The following is a 16762-nucleotide window of genomic DNA, read 5'->3' as shown; positions in this document are numbered from 1 at the left end:
AATTTCGGGCCAAAAGCGGAATTATTTACAATTGCGGACTGGATTCAACATGTGGCCGTCGCACTGTGCTCCAAAAATGCCACCTAAATTCGCCGTTTTTCATCCCCCTCCACCCCATCGGAATTTTATTTATATTGTTTAAATTTTTCGACCGTTTGCTGAACAATTAAAAAAACCACCACGTATATTAGTTGCCTTTTACTTCCGGCTTGTTCGTGCGATTTTAATTTTCGTACCACTTTGGACTAAACGACGGAATTTATTGCATGCAATTCTTGCCGGGCATGCTGTTTGTAACGTTCGCCTAAAATCGTGTGGTCTTTTTTCCCCGGTGGCTAAATAATTAAACCGGACAAAAAGTGAAGAGTTAATGCCCGAGCAACATGTTTGATTTGCGACGGATCCGCAGTGAAATTTTCGCTTGTGACATGTGCATACATAAGGGTACTATTACTTTTATGTGTTCTCGTGTGTGCTTAAAGGGTTGTTTGTGTAAATGCTGGTTTTTTTGAATTATCAGTCGAACAGATGGAATTGCTGTTTGCGGAGATTTCGGGGAATGTTAGTCGTTAAACTTTCATTAAACCCGTCGCGTATATTCTGATTTAATGGTAAAAGATTTTACACTAAAAACTAGCGGCTTTTGGTTTATTAATTGATGTTTATTTGCTTGAATATAAAGTTAAATGTTTAATTCGAACATAACTTCAGTGTAATTTATTTTGAATTAGATGTATTTATATAAATGACCTACTATTTACTTTTAAATACAACAAACAAAATGTTATAATAAAATTTCACTCACTGGAGATGGAAACACCTCTTTAACTTTTTATTTATGATTGGATTTAAATGAGTAATAGCTTAAATGATGTACAATAAAAAACTTTGATCATTCCACAGATGTCTCGATATATTATGATATTTTTTGTCAAAAAATCTTCTTGTTATAGAATGAACTTGTTCCTCCTGTCAAGAAAATAAAGGAATAAAGCTCAAAAATATTTCAGAATATCAGTAAATATTTTAGGAATATTTTAAATTTAAAATTTTATATTTTATAAACTATGTAATATTATATTTAATTATTAATATTTCGTAAATTGAATTTTATGTTTTATATATTTTGTATATTTTATATATTTTATACATTTTATATATTTCTTGTATTTTTTCATACATTTTATATACTTTATTTTATATATTTTATGGATTGTATAGATTGTATAGATTTCATAGATTTTATGGATTTTATAGATTACATAGATTTCATAGATCTCATAGATTTCATAGATTTATAGATTTTATAGATTTTATAGACTTTATAGATTTTATAGATTTCATAGATTTTATGGATTTTATAGTTTTTAATAGATTTCATATATTTCATAGATCTTATTTTATAGATTTTATAAATTTTATCAATTTGTGTCAAATGTCTATTTCTTCATAATTCTATATATTATTTTTTCATATTTCTTCATGAATATGAAATATGAAAATATTTCATTTTCATATTTCATATTTCACATTTCACATTTCACATTTCATATTTATTTCATATTTCATATTTCATATTTCATATTTCATATTTCATATTTCATATTTCATATTTCATATTTCATATTTCATATTTCATATTTCATATTTCATATTTCATATTTCATATTTCATATTTCATATTTCATATTTCATATTTCATATTTCATATTTCATTTTCATATTTATTTCATATATTATTAATGGATTTTTTATTATCAATCTTTTGAGCTAGTCTTATAAACAACAATGTTACAGGAGTGTTTTCATCTTAAATGATCACAAATTGTTTACTTAAATTATAATAAAATTTTGACAATTATATCCGAGATTTCTTTCTTAAAGATTCAGTCGAGCAAAGTTGATTATATCGAAAAAACAAATGAAGCAATTAATAATAACAGAACACAAACATTTTACTTTGATCATTTATAGTATTATTGAACTTTAAGATAAACCAAAAAATGCCATTAAAATTTTATTGTCTTTATTAAATCGTGACAAATAAAGTTTATATCAAAAAACAAATGGCCAGCATTTAAATGATTACTAATTTTTATTATATTTAGTCTTTTACGGTTTGATAATGAGCAAAACTTCATTAAAATCTCATACAGATTTCAATATCGTCAATTGTGTGTTATAAGAAGAATATAATTAAACGATTTCCATTGTAGCATAAATCTGATTAAAATTAAAATATTTATCGGAAACAATTAATGAAATACTGATATTGACATTTTTAAAATAGAAATTGGGGCAAACCTGCTGTAATTAAGAAGTCAATATTTAGTATGCTAGAATATGTCAATTAAACAGGCGCAAGGAAAACTTACAAACTGCCTATTTAGTGGAAAATCAATACAACTAATAACCATAATAGTGATAAATGTCCCGGTGTCCCGGCGAAGGGTATTTCTGGTCAATTTCAAAACGGGCTAATTTGTAATTATATTAGAATATCGAAGTTATGGAGATGCCCGTTACGAGTCGACACAGTATGAAACAATTAATTATTTTAATGTGACAATAAATTTCAAATAGTCAATTTATTATAGTAACGAAGGGATTATTAAAATGATCTATTTGTGTTTCCTAAATAATCTCATGAAAATCGACAACAACTGGTGTTTTAAAGTATCAATTAAGTGCGTCCAATGGAAGTGGTTACGCCTGTTTTATTTATTAATTACAATTTGATGGTTATTTTTTAACATAATTATCCACAAACGATTAGCATTGCAAAATTGTTGTCGATTTGCATAAATTTGTCATAATACCTGCTTTATTTTATTCCTGCTAGTGTCTTAGGTTTCCGCGTCCACATGCTGACTATTTTTAAACGAATCAAACTGAACTAAAATAAAATATTTCGAAGCTCACTTTTTTCTTAACTTGTGGACTTGCTTGACTTGATTTATGTAATTAATATGGGCATTTATAAATATCCAAACATTTGGCGCCTCTTATAATTTATTATTAAATTTTTTTATCAGTGTTAACTAGTATAATCCCGAAACTGTTATTTAAGAGTTGGTTTTTTTCCACGTAAGATTTAACGTTTTAGTTCTGCGTGATATTTTGCGTAGTAATAAATAGTAAATAAACATCTAATGGTCACATTGAATTTGACGTTTTCAATAAATATTGTCCCACACTGGTAAATTGAGGATGATAAAACGAAATCGATGAATTCTGAAATTAATGGATTAATTAATAACTCGACTGATTTGTAGTAATTAAATTGTACGGCCATCTATCATCAAGTTTTAAGTACAGTTTCATGTTAATCATAATTATAAAACTAGATGATTTACTAGTTTTGTTTTCAAGGTATTAAATCATTGCATTAATATTTATATAGTGAAATTAAACTAGGTACATTTTATATGCCATTAAACTATAAATTGTTATTTATCAATGTTTTATGTGCTTGTTTATGTAAATATATTGTCAAATATATATAGGTTTTAAAAATAAATATCTATTAAATGTTTAATTTATTATTTCGTATTCTTTTAATTGATTAAATCTCATGACAAGTGAAGTGAAGGAAATTATATGTATTAAAATAAAACTAATTTATTTCTTTCAATTAAACTTTATTTATTTAGTTAATTTAGAATTAGAAATAAATTATTTGAAATATTTTTAAATAAACTTTATAATTTAATCATTATTTTCATTTATAAATTATATTTAGTTTTGTTCTTTTTTCTCCAATTCTAAATATTTTTAAATAAACTTCATAATTTAATTATTTTTATGTTATTTTTTTATATAAAAAATGTCTTTTTAAAATTTAAATTTTCCTATGTTGTTCGTATTATTAAAATCTTTTATAAAAGCTTCTATTTTTTCCATTATTTGTTTTTATATAAATATATATTTTAATCATATTCTTCATCATTATTTTGAAAACAAAATATTATTTTTGATAAATTTAGTTATTTTTATTCATTAGATAAATTCAAAAAATAAACAAATAAATTTTAAAAATCCTTAAAAATATTTTTACAGAATTTATATTTTGTTTATTGATATAATTAATTAATTTTTTAATATAATTTAGATTAATTTTTTGATTATAAACATATTATTATTTTCTGAACAAATATTAGTAAAAAATATATGTAAAATTACTAATTTATATATTCTTATTTATTATTTTATTAAAAGAACATTTATGTTAATTTTTATAAGAAACTAATTAAACATTTGTGAATTAATTCATTTATACACTTTTAATTTTCATATAATTTTTGTCTATAGTTGTATTTTTGATAGTTATTTAATCTGTTATATAATTTTCAACAAAAAAAAAATAATGTTAAATTTAATTTTTAATTTATAATTAAATTAGAAATTTTTTTTTTTTTTCAATAATATATAATTTTAAAAATATATTTAAAGGAATTATAATATAAATTATATTTTTCTAAAAAATATTTGTATATTTATATGTTTATATATAATTTAAATTAATTTAAAATTTAAGTTCTCTTGAAAATATTTATGAAATATTTGTTTCAATAATTATTAGAACATTTTTTACATATAATTATAAATATTAATTAATTAAATTATTAGTATTATTTGATTAATTACATAATTAACTCTAAAAAACCTTTTTTAAATGAATACTAAGTTTTTATAAAATAAAAATATTTCTAAATGTGATATGAAATATAAAAAATAAATTTAAATTTATAAATTCCCATATTTAATGTATAATTAAAAATTTCTTACATAATTGTGTTACATTTGTTATAATATTATTTATAAGAAATAAAAATATTATAATTCATATATCATATATAAAAATTTATTTTATTTTTTTTTTAATATAAAAAATATTTGAAATTAAAAATAATATTAACGTATTAATTAATATTATTTTACTTTAAAAAACTTTCACTATTAATTGATTTATACATTTTATTTTCTTCTAATTTATGTCTACTTTTGTTTGATTTTTGATAATTATAAAAAATAAAAATAAATAAAGTTAAATAAAAACATTTATAAATTATTTTTACACATTATATTACAATTTTTACCCATTTTTATGTTCTGTATTTAATTTATAATAATAATAATAAAAAAATATATCGATAAAAAATAAAAATAGTATTTAATTAGTTTAATTTGATTTTTTGTTACAAAAATTTATTCAAATTTATTTATTTATTTATTTAAATATATTTGTTGACTAATACTTTAACTTCATTTTTTGAATAAAATTTTACATAAAAAAAAATAAAAATAATAATATTTTTACTTTTAACTTGTCATATTGTTTATCATTAATCATTAACTAAATTGTTAGGAAATTTAACTCGACAATCTTTTCAAAAGTCAATAAAAAAGTTCAACGTTTTTTATTAATTTAGTAAAAAAATAAATCCTTTTATCATACAAAAATAAATAAATTTAATATTAAAATTCGCATTTCTTGTCAAAAATAATTACATAATCGACTTAGACATAACACGGATGTAGTAAGGGACGTGCCAGAAAATCAAAAAAATCAACATTCGCCGTCGCCGATTTAAATAATCCGACGCGTAACAAACATTCGCGGGTTTTTCGATGTGTTTTGCAGGCCCAAAATAACCTCGATCAGTCAACAACACCGCGAAACTGACGAAACGCATTTTACTACGTTGTTTATCGTAGGTTAAGACCAATTCGACCAAAGTGACTGAACCGAAAATGGGTCAGATCCGTCGTCGTCGCCGTCATCGTCGCAGTCGCAAAAACGTAAACAACCGCCCGTGAGAAAAATCTTTCGCATCCAACATTCGTGTAGGTGTACGTACCTTTGTGCGAGAATTAGCCGATCGAACTGGACTGTAGGATGAAAGGTTGGTGAGGTGAGGACGAGCCGCAAAACCGCCGAACACACTATGCGAACGTGTTTACCACCGTTTGGAGTACAATAGTTTCGTGCACGTGCCGCCGATGTGAGAAGAACACTCGAGTCCGATCTCCCACACAATAATGCTCAGCGATAATCCCGACACGACTGAACTCACAAACAACTTCATATCTATTATAAAAGGCCGTACGCGACATCGTGTTTACTTTAAAATTATCCGGTCGCGAACACGGTGTCGTACATCGTACAAGAGATTGATCCACCAGGGGGTCTGTTAGATCCTATTTGGTTTTGTCCATCGGACACGGGCGATTGAACGCTTCGGAACTGTGTCAAACCCCCAGTCCGAATTTATAATTAATTTATGCGGTGTCCGTGTTTACTGGTAGTACAAACACTTTGCTTATTATGGCTCGAAGGCTCATTTTCACACGTGATTTATTAACAATACGGCATTGTCGAAACGATTACGAAATTTACAATCAAAACGAGGCAACAACACAATTTACGTACTGATGCACAGGGTTATTGATTATATTTTCGCACACCTGTTATTTAATTTGTTATATTATAAAAGATACAAGGCAATATTTTAAATGAAATTTGTGAAGTATTTATGATCTTACTTAATACATTTTTCTTAATGGAACCGCCTGTGTCATAACATATTGGAATATTGTATTGTACAACATATTGAACGACTCATTATACAACGTATTACAAATTAAATTGACAACGAATTGGAATAGAACAATAAATTGAACATATCTTCAATAAATTAGACAATACAATGGACAACTACTAATTTAGTTATATCTCCAATTAAACAATAAATTAAATTCATAACGATTTGGAATTGAACAACAAATTGTCCAACATATTTTACAAAAAATTGTACAACTTATACAACAAATTATATAATAAATTGATCAAGTTGTACAATAAATTGTTTAAAATATTTAATTGACACAAGTTGGACAACATACTGAATTAGCAAAGGTTTGGACAACAAAATGGGCAACAAGTTATATAAGACATAGTACATAGAACTGTAAAAAACAAATTAAATTAAAAACAAATTAGAATTGGTCAATAAATTAAACAACAAATTAGTCAACAAATTGTACAATAAATTTTACAACAAGTGGTATAGTAAATTTTACAATAAATTATACAACCTATTGGACAACAAAATTAATTGACAATACATTGTATATGCAATTGGATAACAAATTATGGATCAATTTATACAAGAAACTTTACAATAAATTAATATCAAATTGGAATTGGGCAATATATTGAACATGTTATACAATACAAAATTAATTGAGAACAAGCAATTAAACGGACAACAAATTAAATTGACAATAAAAATAAATTAAATTAATTGCAAATTGGGGAATTGGGCAAACAATAAATTCTACAAAGAGTTGTAAAATAAATTTTAAAAAGTATTGCAAAAAAAATTTAATAAACGACGTATTGAAATTAGACAATAAGTTGTACAACCAATAGGACAATTGATAATAATTTGGAATTGGACAATATATTTTACAATAAGTTGTTGAACAATACATGTTAAAAAAGTTTTACATCAAATTATACAGCAAATATACAATAAATTGGACAACAAGATATATAATACATAGAAAACTTGCTCAACAAATTACATTGACAATTTATTGATTTATTGGGATTAGATAATAAATTGTACAACATATTGGAAAACAAATTAAACACAACAATTAGACAATAAATTGTACAAATTCTACAAAAAAATTCGACAAATTTTTCAACAAATTAAATTGACAATCATTTGACATTGTTACCAAAAATTGGACACTTTGATTAAATTGTACAACATATTTATTGGACAACAACTTAAATTGACACCAATTTGGGATGAGACAACAAAGTAGTAAAACAAATTATCAAAATTTTATACCAAATTGTACAACATATATACAGTAAATAGGGTAACAAATTGTATGACATATTGGACATGTTACTCAAATCCAATAGTCCAACAAATTTTACATCAAAATGGACACCAAATTAAATTGACAACGATTGGATAATAAATTGTACAAGTCCTATAACAAATTAGATAAACTGAACAATTTAACGAATTAAATTATTAATGAATTGGAGTATCTTATTATATCTTTCCTTATCGGGAGAACTCATACATTATTAAAAAATGTATATCTCAAATAATTTTAAAAATAGAAAAATGCCCTAATATATGGGGTGTTCTGTTAAAAAAATATAAATAAACCCATCGAATCTGGCCATATGTATACACCACTGGATTTTTAAGAAATTCATAAATACTCACATATTTTTAAAGATTTTTAATATTTTATAATATGTTGTATAAAATGTATAAATTAGCAAAATATTTAAGCGGTTCACCAGCGTTAAACTAAAACTTGAACCAACGAAGAAAACCGCTTATCATCAAAAACCAGTATCACGCCGAAATTTGGACACACCTTGACCTTGTTTACGCACAAATAACAAATTCATATTGCCGAGACCTCGATGGAATTATTACATTATGTCTTGGAAAATTTTTTTATGTTTGTTGTTGTTTATTTCTCCAACTGTGGACACTTATTGTATCGGTTAGTGGTGGAATAAAAGTTAAAATTGAGAAGACATTGTCGCTGAACGACTTTCACCCAATTCTGAAGTTGCAGTTGACCCAAAATCTACGGTCATTATGGATTTGTTATTGAATGAAATAAGAAACGCTGAAGTTTTATGCTTGTGTTTTATGGTTGCACTGAAGGAAACTCTGACTTGTTACAATTTTAAACTTATTACAATCATTGAGTAAAGCAAATGTGCTAGATTTAATTTCGTTGGATTGGGAATTTTAGAGCCTTCTCCGGGGTTTGTCTTGTAAAATGGTTCTTAAAAATATCTATTCTATAACAACAAAACTAACAAATATTTTGTTTTTTATTCATATTAAATAAAATTGATATTACTACATATTATATTTATATATTTAAGAAAATTTAAATACTTTATTTAAGTTGATGAACTAAAAATGTTTCCAAAAGAAAAAACACTAAATAATATTAATACATAATAAATTAAGTATTTTTTATAATTTTTAATGTCACAGAAAAAAAATATAAATAAAATATAAAGTTGTGATAAAATATCTTTTATATAAATAAAAATTTCAACATAATTAAAAAAATAGGTTTAAATAAGATAATTTAAATATTTTTGTACTTTAAGTAAACTATTTTATCTAATGGATAATTATTTCTTGTATATACACATTTTTTTATAAAGTAATGTGGATACATTATTTAATATCAAAATCAAATCAAAAAGATATTTTTAGATTGTACTAATTCATATGTTTTATTATAAAAAATATTTATCAACACATTACATTTAAAATTTTTAAAAGAATTATTAAATGAAATATTTATATTTGTTTTTTTTTTTTGGTAAGAGAATTTGAACATAATTTGAATAATATGTAAAAAACACTGATTTAAATAGACCACAATCTATAAATTTTTTTATTTACTAACATATTATTAAATTAGATTAGTTTATAATATTTCTGTTTTCCATAACATAAAAAACCTTTAATTCAAATTTTTCAAATTTATTTTTTAAAATTAAATTTTTGTTTTTTTAATTCTTTGTAAGGGATATTAAAATTATTATTTTTTTTAATTTAATTTAATATATATTATCTAAGAAATATTTGATATATCCTAAAAAATAATTTGAGGGAATCAAAATAATCTTAATAATTTAAAAATGCTATTTATATAAAATAAAGTAAAAACAAAATTTAGTATAATTAAAAAGATATTAGATTAATTTACATTTTTTATCATAAAAGTTTTTATAAAATAAAAATTAACTTTTTTATATTTAAAATTTTTATCAGGGTTATTAAAATACTTTTTAGATGAAAGTTTTAATTTTAATTAATTAATTAAATTTGTTTTTTTTTGTAAGTAGAAAGTTGAACATAATTAGAAAAATATGTTTAAAAAAGATTATTTAAAGATATTTGTAATGTATAAATAATGATTTTTTTTAACCAAAAGGAAAAAACTTTCAAAATATATTTTCTTTTATATATAATATTTAAATTATATATTTTATGATATTTAGAAAAAAATTATTAAATTAGATTAATTTATATTTTTATAAGAAAAATATTTAATTTTTTAAAATATAATTATTTATTTTATTTTATTTTTAATAAAAAAGATGAAAAAATTAAATTTTTAGTTAAATAAAAATATTAAAATTGTTAATTTCAATTTATAATATTTGAATTATTAAGCTTAAAAATTAAAAATAATCCTTTAAATAAAAAAAACTTTAATTTAAATAATATTTCAAAATTTAAGCTTAAAAATAACAATTAAATTTAAAAGGAATTAAAATTGTTATTTTAAATTTATAAAATATTAGATATTAAGTTTTAAAAATAAAAAGAAATATTTAAATTTAAGAAAAATAGAATATATAATTTAAATATAAAATATTTGAAATATTAAAGTTAAAAAATTAAAAATAACCATTTATATTAATTAATAAAAAATATATATTATGTTTATTTGTTTATAAAAATTATTAAAAATTACATAATTTTTTTAAAACTTTAAAACTAAAATAAAATAATTTTGAATTGATTTTCTGTTTTTATGTCACTTATAATTAACCCTACTCATTAATCAACTTAAACAAATTTTGTTTTGTTTTCAATTTTTTTTTTCGTAAGGCCTAAAATATATATTTTGAGAAATTTGTTGCTACATCCTAACGAAATTATAATAAAAATAAAAAATGTTACATAAAACTTTATAAATTTATTTTAAAAAATCTGAGGGAAACAGTAATAGTTATTTAAAAAAGTCATTTTGGTATTAAATTTCTTAAAAGTTAAAACTTCACTTGTTAACCACAGACATATGTTTATAAGAAAGAAAATATTTAAGAATTTTAATAGATGCATAACTGAATCCAAAATTGTATTTTTAGAGCATGTTATTTAGGCGGCAATATAGGTATGTATGGGCCAATAACCTTTCACAATAGCTTTTCCGCCATAAACCGTAATCTAACCACATCAGATCAAATTTTCCTTTAATTGAATATTTTAATAGTCAAGTGCATACTGAATATAAACCTAAACACAATACCGTTGATAAATTAAAAGGTATGTGACTAAATTTGCAATTCATTAATTGTTTATTAAAGCCAATGGGATTTGTGCGTTTCAATTTTCGAGCATTACAAAATCAATCATAAACTACCATGTTAAAGTCTGTTTAAATTAAAATTGCATCGACGAAATTGGATGCCAAAAGCTAAACGAGTAGTGGGGGGGCGGACTCATTATTATTCAGTGGCAAGAAGTGCAGCCCGAAAAGTCGGCCAAAACAACAATTTCCTGCATACAAATAACGTGCCACAAATTAATTGAGACTTATAATCAAGTGTCTATCACGAACAAAACGGGGGCAACAATTAATCATACGAATTCATACGCAAAACTGTCCGGTCGTCGGGCGTCGGTTTTATAAATGATTCAAAAACGGGACCGATTGAATCCGATGCACTCGTTCCTAATTAGATGCGATTCGTTTTGCATCTATCATCTGTCCGATATGCAATTCCGCCATAACAAACGCGTCCGTCATTTACAGACAAATAGTTAATATTGCCATATGCAATTAAAACGGACTTCATTAATGACTTCAAATGCCAGTTCTGGAGCTTATTTTCAGGGCGAAATTGGCTGTGTTCAACAGCTGAACATCAATCATACGCTCAGATATAAAAAACAAGAAAATTTAATCGTTCATTCCACTGTAATTGAAAGTTATAAATAAGGATTGTTACATTATGCTTTATAAAACTTGTAATATCAATCACATTCATTATAAATATTGACTTCTGATTTATATACCCAATTATGCAATTCTGTAATAAGCAAAATGATTGATAACATTATCCATATTTTTTACAAATACTGATGCAAGTCACCAGTTCCCAAAGCAAGCATTACTGCTATAGATAGATCAAATGGTTTCAGATAAAACATGAAAGAATCGTACACATTTAGTTTTCAAACGCCATAATATGAGTAAACCCTCGTTTGGATTCTCCAGTTTATCTTACTGTTAGCATTTAGTAAGTTGAAAGTTTTTTTTACCTAAAAATGTACAAACTAACTTCATCTGGAAGATACTAATGAAAAAACCAAATAAAACTGAAAATATCATTCAATTTTAAGTTAGGGAACGGAGTCACATATAGATATACCAGGTGTGGACATAATGTGAATAAAAATGTTTCATATATATTTTTTTAAATATCTTATTTAACATAAAAGTAATTTTCTACCTAAAAATGTACAAACGAACTTCGTCTGGAATTATCAACTGAAAAAGTCGAATGAAACTGAAAATGTCATTCAATTTGGGGGATCACCAATAATATAAAAACTAATTTATTCGGATATTTCTACTTAAAAATGTACAAATCAATTTCATTCTGAAGTTTCAAGAGAAAAACCAAATGAAACTGAAAATGTTATTCAATTTTAAGAGGGGGAATATATCTGCATATATATATATATATATATATATATATATATATATGTGTGTTTTTAATTTGTAGTATTTTATATGGGAAAAACTGAATCAGCAATAATATAAAACTCTCTGAAAATGTACAAACGAACTTCCTCTAGAAGTATCAATTAAAAAACCAAATGGAACTGAACATGTCATTCAATTTGGAGGATCAGCAATAAGGTAAGTTACTCAATTTTAAAATATGACTATTATTCTACAAACATGAGAAAAATGATTTATCAGAAGTTACATACATTGTTTTAAATGTTGTAATATTTTATATGGGAAAAGGTGAATCATCAATAACATGAAAACTAATTTATTTTGATAAACTAACTTCGCCTAAAAGCTTCAACTGAAAAAAACAAGGTGAAATTATTTCATCAAAATTCTTATTCTTTTTGACGATATTTTATATAAGGATAAATGGATCTAAAGCAAAATAAAAACTAATGTGTTTTAACGTTTATACTATATCGAAACGAACATACTAACATTATCTGGATATTGCAATTGAAAAAACCAAATTAAACTGCAAATGTTGCTCAATATTATAAGGGTGAATAGAATTGCTCATAAATTACCGGATATGAACATAAAAGGATTGATTCTGCGATTATAAGGAAATTGTTTCATTGACGATGAACATTTGATTTTATGTACACCCTCGACATTTGCAATGGAACTTCATAAATGTTTATTTTAAATTCTTAACAAGTAAAATGGTTGATAACATTATCCATACTTTTTACAAAAGACTAACTGGTGCAAGTCATCAGTTGCGAAAGCAAGCATTACTGTTGTGGATGGCTTAAATGGTTACAGATAAAGACATGAAAGAATCGTACAAATTTAGTTTACGAATACCATAATAAACCCCCATCAGATTCCCCAGTTAATCCTACTGTTTGCTTTTAGCAAGTTGAAAGTTTTCAATGTTAAAGTTTTAATGCGATACATAAAATCCATTTCATAGCCATGAAATAATCGAAGATGCTCAGTGCTTTGGGAACAGGATAAAATAGCAACATCAATGGCCGTGTTCATGCCTTAAAAGCTATCCAATGTTGGCGTTTAAAACACCATTCGTTTTATTTACTGGGATAAAACGGGACACTGGGACCGTTGCCTTTCACCGGCCGTGGCGTAAGGGTGCGCCGGGACTTTTCCTTAAATATGAAGTGGACAGGGAAACGCTGAAAAGTTACTTTTGTAATTACTTCAACTGTTCCGCTTTCCGAATGATAAACGTTTATGGGCGTGATTCCTTTTTCACCAGATGCTAACTTTTATTTCACGATTATTGGTGCATGTGGAGGTGGCCCGGTGTTTTTATTTTATGATAATTTGTGTGGGGAAAATGTGGATCGGCAATAACGTAAAAGCTAACTCATTTTGGACTTTCACTGCCCAAAACTGTACAAAATAACGTTTTGGAGTTTAAAAAACTAAATGGAATGTAAATGTATTCATGGTGTGAACTGAATTGCACATAAAAGTACCTGATGTAGACATACAAAGATTGGCTCTTTAAACATGAGGAAATTGTTTAATCAGAAGCCACACACATTGTTATTAAATTGTAATATTTTATGTGAGGAAAGGCGGATAGCAATAACATGACAAATAATTTATTTTGATAAACTAACTTCTCCCAGAAATCTTAACTGAGAATACCAAGAAGAAATTATTTCATTAAAAATTCTAAAAACTAATGCATCTTAACGTGTATACCAGATAAAAATGTACATACTAACTTCATCTAGAAATGACAACTGAAAAATCTAAATGAAACTGTAAATGTCGCTCAATATTGTGAAGTGTGAACAGAATCACACGTAAAATTACCGGATGCGGACATAAAAAGATTGATGATCATTCAGCGATCGTAAGGAAATTATTTCATCGACGGCGAACATTCAGTTTTATGTACACCCTCGATATTTGGAATGGAACTTCATAAATTTTAATTTTAAAACCGCATCGACTTCCGCATTTGCGCGACGAATTGGTAATCCGCTATTATACATCAGATCCAATCTACATAAATTTCTATTATAAAGTTATCCAATGATTTTGTTTCTTTGGATCCTCACAGAGGCCCGACAGTAGTAAAATAGGAATTATGGCCGGGCTTAGCTTTATTAGATAGATGGCGGAATTGCATTCCGTGCAGAAGGTAATTTGCACCCAGTCCTGCTTGTTATTCGCCACTCTTAATATTTTATGCAAAATTACATGGGAACGTGACACGTCAAATTGACAACAGATTAAATCCATCTGTTACTTGATACAATGCTTTAATTGCCCAACATCCAGTGGTGGGCAGAGAAATGGCACAAAATCAAACACTTTTAGTAACTTTTTACGTTTTTAGTGATTTTTAGGGATTTTAGAAACTAATACAACAATAGAAACAACCATGATGAAATGATGTAATGACCAAATGACTAAAATTCCTTATGACCGACTTACTCAGTGACCAAATTACTTTTGACTTATTTACCTAATGACCCTTAAAGCTACTGACCAAATATCTAATGACTAAATAAAATTTGAGAAATTATAGAAAGATATCAACTGTTGAAAGGTTAAAAAAGACACTAAAGACCTAAAAAATATTAAAAATGTAAACAATACTTTTTAGTACCTAATAGTAAATAATGTTATGAAAAATGTTAGTAACTATGACGAAATGACATAATGACAGATTACGTAATGATGAAATTATGAAATGACAAAATATCAAAATAAAAAAAAATACCTATGACTAAATTACCTAATTATAAATTTATCTGATGGCTAAATTACCTCATGACTAAATTACCCTATGATCAAATTATAGCATCAGCAAATTAGCTTATGACCTAATGACCAATTTAATTTTTGTCTAAGTTACTTAATGACCAAATAATCTTATGACCGATTTATTAATGACCAAATTACCTCATGATCTAATGACAAAATTACCTTATGATCGAATTACGTAATCATCAAATTATCTTATGATCGAATTATGTAATCATCAAATTATCTTATGATCGAATTACCTAATTGCCAAATTACTTTATGACAAAATTACCTTGTGACCAAACTACTTTATGACCGAATAACTTAATGACCAAATTACCTTATGATGGAATTATCTAAAGAACAAATATAATTTAAAGAAAATCGGTAAAAAATGGAAAAGTTACTGCAATCCCACAGTCACTAACAATGTAAAAAATAAATAAAAACGTAAAAAGTTACTAAAAATAGCAAAATATTACTAAAAAATATAAGAATGTTCTAAAATCCCAAAATCACTAAAGACATAAAAAGTACCTATAAAACGGAAAAAATCACTAAAAACATAAAGTACTAAAATCTCAAAAGTTACTAAAGATTTAATTTAGATTGATAATTGTTCTAAATAAAATGTAGAATGTTTTGAGTGAATTTAATTAGAGGTGTGCCTTTCCTAATTAACGTTAAGATAGTAATGTGTGCACCACTGCAATTTATTGAATAAAAACTGATTTTGGAGTTAGCTTGTCCTGGATTTACATGGTTTGTTTTAAAAATGTTTAAGTGCCAGTCGTTAGTAGTTCGAGACATTTTCCGCGCAATTAAACATTTATTACATCTTTTTTATTCCGGTTGCATAAAATACGATATAACGACGCAGTAATTTTGCACTAATTACGAAAATCGTAAAGACGCAAATTTTACTGCCCCGCGAATTTACTGCGGAAAGTTGCGCATCCTTTTACAAAAACAAAACCATTCAAACGCATTGCACAACACCTGCAATTATATTTAGCCTTCCGAATATACTATGAAAATTGTCGTGTCGTTAATTTCTAATCGATAAATTGTGCAATCAATAAATATGTGACCCTTTCGGGTCGAATTTGTTATTGCGACATTTTTGAACTGTTATTAAACTCTGCGATAAACAGTGGAAAATAGCAACAATGTGATTTGCCGGCAAATTATGCGTTTGAAACACTTTTTATTTAATACGAATATCAAGTATGTTAATTATTCTAAAACAATCGATAAAAAGCGAAAAAATCTGTAAATTACTTACAATATCGGTTACCAAGGCAGATTTTTAACTTGTATGTGAAGACTTATAATTAAACTTTGAACTCATGTTGCAACATACAATTAAATCTGATTGGAATGTAAGGTTATGTTATTGTTTACATCTGTTTAAATA

The 16762-nt window shown here is 25.3% G+C and overlaps 2 protein-coding genes across 2 annotated transcripts in view; both read right to left on the bottom strand.

Annotated features, from left to right (window-relative positions):
• The window catches only part of LOC109605465 (uncharacterized), a 17740-nt gene extending 11686 nt beyond the window's left edge, over positions 1-6054 (bottom strand). Inside the window, exon 1 of the mRNA XM_020022035.2 lies at positions 5862-6054. The gene's annotated coding sequence lies outside the window, so the exon portion shown is untranslated. The remainder of the gene's footprint in view (positions 1-5861) is intronic.
• Positions 1-16762, bottom strand: part of LOC109605461 (gephyrin) — a 21855-nt gene extending 5093 nt beyond the window's left edge. The window contains exon 1 of the mRNA XM_049966026.1: positions 16631-16762. The gene's annotated coding sequence lies outside the window, so the exon portion shown is untranslated. The remainder of the gene's footprint in view (positions 1-16630) is intronic.

This window comes from Aethina tumida, chromosome 4, assembly GCF_024364675.1.
Source record: "Aethina tumida isolate Nest 87 chromosome 4, icAetTumi1.1, whole genome shotgun sequence".
NCBI lineage: Eukaryota > Metazoa > Arthropoda > Insecta > Coleoptera > Nitidulidae > Aethina > Aethina tumida.
The sequence above is the reverse complement of the archived record's forward strand: the minus strand, read 5'-3'. Positions and strand labels throughout refer to the sequence as shown.